The 6000-nt window shown below is 43.1% G+C and overlaps 1 protein-coding gene across 2 annotated transcripts in view; it reads left to right on the top strand.

Moving 5' to 3' along the window:
* Nucleotides 1-1489: 1489 nt before the first annotated feature.
* EDC3 (enhancer of mRNA decapping 3) overlaps nucleotides 1490-6000 on the top strand; it is a 67997-nt gene continuing 63486 nt past the window's right edge. The window contains exon 1 of one of the 2 annotated variants that reach the window (XM_024232126.3): nucleotides 1490-2044. The gene's annotated coding sequence lies outside the window, so the exon portion shown is untranslated. 2 annotated transcript variants of the gene reach the window in all.

Raw genomic sequence — 6000 nt, 5'->3', positions numbered from 1 at the left:
GATGCATCTGATAAAGGACTGTTAACTACAATATACCCAGAACTCTTAAATCGCAACAAGAAAATAACACAATGTAAAAACGGGCAAAATATCTGAACAAACACTTCATCAAAGAAGATATACACATGGCAAGTAAGTATATGAAAAGATATTCAATATCATATGTCATTAGGGAATTGCATATTAAAACAATAAGATACTACTACACACTAACTTGAACGGCAAAAATCCAAAATACTGACACCACAAAATGCTGACAAGGATGTGGAGCAACAGAAACCCTCATTCACTGCTGTGGGAATGCAAAATGATGCAGCCACTTTGAAAGACAGTTTGATAGTTTCTCCCAAAACTAAATATACCATCCAATTCAGCAGTTGCACTCCTTGGTATTTACCCAGATGAACTGAAAACTCATGTCTACACAAAAATCTGCACATGATGTATAGCAGCTTTATTCATAGTTACCCAAACTTGGAAGCCACCAAGATGTCTTTCAGTAGGTGAATGGATAAACCGTGGCACATCCAGACGATGGAATATTATTATTCAGCACAAAAAAGAAATGAGCTATCAAGCCATGAGAAGACATGGAAGAACTTTAAGAGCATAAGTGAAAGAAGCTGATGTGAAGAGCCTGCATACTGTATGATTCCAACTATATGGGATTCTGGAAAAGGCAAAACTATGGAGACAGTAAAAGGAGCAGTGGTTGCCAGTGGTTAGGGTACTGAGGAGGATGAATAGGCAGAGGACAGGGGATTTTCAGGGCAGTGAAACTATCGTGTATGATACCATAATGGTAGATACATGTCATTATATATTTGTCAAAACCCACAGAATGTGCAACACTGAGAGTAAACTCTAATGTAAACTATGAACTCTGGGTGATAATGATGTGTCAAAGTTGGGTCATCAATTGTTACCAAATGTACCACTGTAGCACAAGATGTCCATAAGAGGACAAGTTGTGTGTGTATGTGCCTGTGTGTACAGGGGATATATGGAAACTCTGTACTTTCTGTTCAATTTTGCCCTGAACCAAAAACTGCTCTAGAAGTGTTCATTAATAACAGTAATTTTAAAAGACAAGGACCCCTTCTGACCTAGGGAATCTCTGGTGATGGAGGGGGAGAGGTGAAGCAGTCCCCTAGAAAGTGTAAATTTTACAAAGTTCTTCAACTGATTTTGTAGAGCTAGGTTTGGAACTGCTACCCTACTCTATGCTATTCGCCAAAGTAGGGGTTCCCAAACCAGGTGTCAGGCTTCAAGGCTGTGCAATACTCCTCATTACACTGTCTTGGCCCTAAACGCATGCTTTCCCCTCTCCCCACAAATCAAGACTCTAAAATGCCACGAGTAGAAGAGCGGCACTTTCCTGTGTACTGAGTATGGGGGAAGGGAAAGCAGTCAAGCACGGACTGGCTGATTCTAACTCCTAAATGGGCTGAAGCTGATACGCTTTGAAGATCGACCACGGCAGGAATGTCTTGTTTTCTTTAATCCATCAGGGGGTTGTCCCACTTATTGAGTCCCACAGCTGCGGTTTAGCACGGAGGGGGTGTCACGTCACCAGGCCTCCCTGAAAGTCCTCCGCTCCAGCTCTGCGATTGGCGCTGGGGGAACAGGAGGAGAAGCGGGTGCTTTTCATCGAGCCTGCAAGAGGGGGGCCTGGGCATCGAGGCTGGGGAGTCGTGGGTAGAGCCCCGATTCCAGCCAAGACGCCACAGGACATAAGTAAGCGTGGAGCGCAAAATGACTACCCAAGCGCAATTCTGTATGGCCGAAGGGACGTTCTTCCAACCTCTTAAATTTCCCGGGTGCCACGCCCCCTCAATTGCCTGCCCTGGATTCCAAGCTGTCGCGCCGGAAGTGACCTCACGGTGGTGGCGTGGAGACGTGGGGGCGCTTCCGGCGGCGGCGGCGGTGGTGAAGGCCGAAGCTGTGGGGGTGGGCGTGGAGAGAATTTTTCCGTGGGTCCTCTTGTGTTGCGTGGTCGGCTTGGTGTGGTGTGCGGAGGAGCTCCAGGCCCGTCGGCGCGGAGGTGGGAGCGAAGGGAGGCTACTGGTTTGTGGACGCTCGTGGGAGGGGGCTGCCGGGGTTGCTTTAGGCTTCAGAGTTCCAGGCCTCGTAGACCTTTATAGAGGCAGGCAGGCAAGAGCTGGGGGCTTCATCGGGTGCGCAGGGGACCAGGTACTACGGGCGGCCCCAGGAGTTTGGTTTGAGGTGGAAGGCTGAGGACTGCAGGATTCTAAATAGTATGGGGATTGTGTGAGGAGTGAGGCATTAGCTGCTTGGGCTCTTAGTCCAGCCTTGTTGGTGGCTGCTGCAGTTCCTTGGCTCACTCACTCGTATCTTCGTGCCTCAGTTTCCCTTTGCATAATGAGATACGGTGGCAGAGAAGAACGCCAGTGCCACATCCATGACTGATAGCTTGAGGACAGAGGTGAACTGGAGGATAGAAAAAGAGGATGCCTGAGAAATTTATACCTACCAGGTCACATCTTCCAAATCCCAGGAAGTTATCCCTGGATTCATTTCTGCCTTTGATGCAAGTCTGTGGTTCTTTTCATTACTCTTTGTGTGATATTGATTGTATTTATCAATACTTGACTTGTTGAGTGGTTAAAGTGTTTTGGTTAGTGGGAGGCATAGCCCTTGTTGGCTTGGTCAGTTGATTTTCAATTAATCTCCCAATAGCAATTGCTTCGCCTAACTCTTCAATTGGGAGATTAGTTGAAAATCAACTGACCAAGCCAACAGTATTCTCCTATGGTTACAAATGAGGAACTCGCGACCCGGAATGGTTTTTCTTCTCTTCCTTCGCCACAGACCAAACCGATTTCAGTCTGCTGTCTCAGATACAGGTCTTCACCCCACCAAAACAGAAATGGCTGTCTCCAAGCAGTTTAGTATTTCAACTGGACACCCAGATGGATCCTAATCTTTTTTTTTTTTTTTTTTAATGAATGGTAGATTACGTGTACTGAGCACAAAATCCTCTTAGCTAGTTTCTCTGTATGATGTAAAAATGGTTGTAAAAACATGACTTTTTGTTTATTATCAATTTCTTGGTAGAGCCTCCTTGGTCTAGGGCTGTGGGGCTAGAAAAGTGTCTCAAAATTTTTGACCTGTGACCCACAGTTAGATATATTTTACATCATGACTTATTATGCCCCTGCACACTCAGTGTGTACACAGACACACACACCAATGAAAAGTTTACTTACCCTTCCTATAGAAGATGCACTCTAAAAAAAAATTGGTTGCAACTCACTAAATTGAGTCTGACCCCTAATAGGTCATGACGTATAGTTTGAAAAATATTAAGGCCGGGCACTGTGGCTCACGCCAGTAATCCCAGCACTTTGGGACGCTGAGGCAGGTGGATCACCTGAGGTCAGGAGTTGGAGACCAGTCTGGCCAACGTGGTGAAACCCCGTCTGTACTAAAAATACAAAACTTAGCTGGGTGTGGTGGTGGGTGCCTGTAATCCCAGCTATTTGGGAGGCTGAGGCAGGAGAAACGCTTGAACCTGGGAGGGAGAGGTTGCAGTGAGCCAAGATAGTGCTACTGCACTCCGGCCTGGGCAACAACAGCTAAACTCCTTCTCAAAAAAAGAAAAGAAAAATATTAGACTAGGGCTGAGTGCAGTGGTGGGAGGATTGCTTAAGGCCAGCCTGGGCAACATAGCAAGACTCTGTCTCTAAGAAAAACAACATTAGAAAATGTTGAAAATCCTTGCCATTTGTGAGATTCTGTAATTAATACAAAATGGAAGATGTATCATTTTTCTTTTCTTATCCAGAGAAGGGCTTACTAGAGTTCTCCTAAATTCAGCCAGAACAACAGGACAGGACATCCAAATTATGTCTCAAAGGAGTGTAGTGACCATAATGATAGTGTGTCAGAATTTTAGCAAGGCATTTATGAAGTTTTTTTTTTTTTTTTTTTTTGAGATGGAGTCTCACTCCATTGCCCAGGTTGGACTGAGTGCAGTGGTGCAATCTCTGCTCACTGTAACCTCTGCCTCCTGGTTCAAGCGATTCTCCTGCCTCAGCCTCCCAAGTACCTGGGATTACAGGCATGCACCACCACGCCTGGCTAATTTTTGTATTTTCAGTAGAGATGGGGTTTCACCATGTTGGCCAGGCTGGTCTCGAACTCCTGACCTCAGGTGATCCACTCACCTCAGCCTCCCAAAGTGCTGGGATTACAGGTGTGAGCCACCGCGCCTGGTCTTACTAAGTCTTATGATAACTGAATGGGCGAGATGGAGGAATTTGCCAGATTGTGGTAGTTGGATGGAGTCATGAGTTTGAAAATCTATGTATGGAGAGGTTTGATTTGTGGACACTACTTACAGCTGGAATTCTGGTGATCTGAACTGGGGTTTCATCACTTTCTTTATACACTTCGTGTATTTGAGACCTTATCTAGAAGGTTTGCTTATTGGATTTGGTGCCTTTATGAAGTAAAGAAAGAGTCATTTGGTTGGTGATTGCCGGATTGGGAAAAGATCTCAATATATTTGTTCAGTGCTGTTTAATGAAATGAAGGAAGCGTGTATAAATGTGAGAAATTGCGCTTGGGTCCAAAAAAAATCAACTATACCTATTGGGGGAGGGTGGAGATGTGACCTCACAGGAGTTCTATAATAAAAAGATTTGATGTTTTAATCACCAGTCAGTGGTGTGGTTAAGAAGGCTGTGAGAACTGATGTGACTGACCTGCATTAGTATATTGTATTAGGAAAATGCAAAATCTAGAATGAGAAAGGTTGCATCACTGGTAGGCTTGTACCTGGAATATTAGGTTTAGATCTAGGTGTGCTAAGAGTAAATTTATGGGCAGAAGTCAAAAGTCTGAAGATATGGTGGTGTTGCTTTGGCATGAATGATTATTTTTCTCCTTGTCCTTTCAGGCTTTCAGGTATAGGCTGGGTCACTGGTCTTAAAACATTTCTTCTTGAGAATGTCTAAAAGACTATGGAATCTGTTAGATCTTATATACTTTTAAGTTGGCACCTGAAACTTTTCATCGTAGATTTAAATAGTGTACGTATTCAATTTTAAATAGTTTTGGATGTAATTTCTGACAAGTAAATATTGACTCTTAAAAATAAATATAAAATTACCTAAATACAATATCAATTTGATGTTTTAAAAACATACAACTAAACTTTTGAAACAAAGACTGTAAGAAATATATAACATAGCTTATTACATTACTTGATTTTCAGATATTAAGCCCATCTTGCATTTGTGAAATGAACCCTGCTTAGTAATGTATCTACTACTTTTTACATATAGATGGATTCAATTTGCTAACATTTTGTTAATTTTTGTGACTATGTTCATGATGGATATTGGTCTAAGGTTTCCTTTTTTTTATGTCATCTTTAGCCTTAGTAGCAGAGTAATTATGACCTCATAAAATGAATTGGGAAGTGTTCCTTCCTCCTCTGTTTTCTGAAATAGTTTGTGTAGGATTGGTATTATTTCTTACATGTTTCATAGAATTTACCAGTGAAGTCCTATGGGCCTGGGTTTTTCTCTCTGGGAAGATTTTACTAATTCAATTTCTTAATATAGTTAGTTGAGTTAGTTTTGGTCATTTTTATCATTTTGGGAGTTTGTCCATTACATATTTTTCCTTTTTCTTTTTGAACTTGTATCCATTCCACTTTTCCCACAGAATTTTATCCTAAAGCAAAAGTCAACTTTCTGCGAAAAGCCAGATGAAAGGCTTTATGGGCCACATGGTTTCTGTGGTTACTGCTCAACTCTCACTGTAGTGAGAAAACAGCCATAGACAATATGTGGCCGGGTGCGGTGGCTCACGCCTGTAATCCCAGCACTTTGGGAAGCTGAGGCAGGCGGATCACGAGGTCAGGAGATCAAGACCATCCTGGCTAACACAGTGAAACCCCGCCTCTACTAAAAAATACAAAAAAATTAGCCAGGTGTGGTGGTGGGCGCCTGTAGTCCCAGCTACTCC

The sequence above is a fragment of the Pongo abelii genome, chromosome 16, assembly GCF_028885655.2.
Source record: "Pongo abelii isolate AG06213 chromosome 16, NHGRI_mPonAbe1-v2.0_pri, whole genome shotgun sequence".
Classification (NCBI taxonomy): Eukaryota; Metazoa; Chordata; class Mammalia; order Primates; family Hominidae; genus Pongo; species Pongo abelii.
This window is presented reverse-complemented; position numbering and strand designations above follow the sequence as displayed.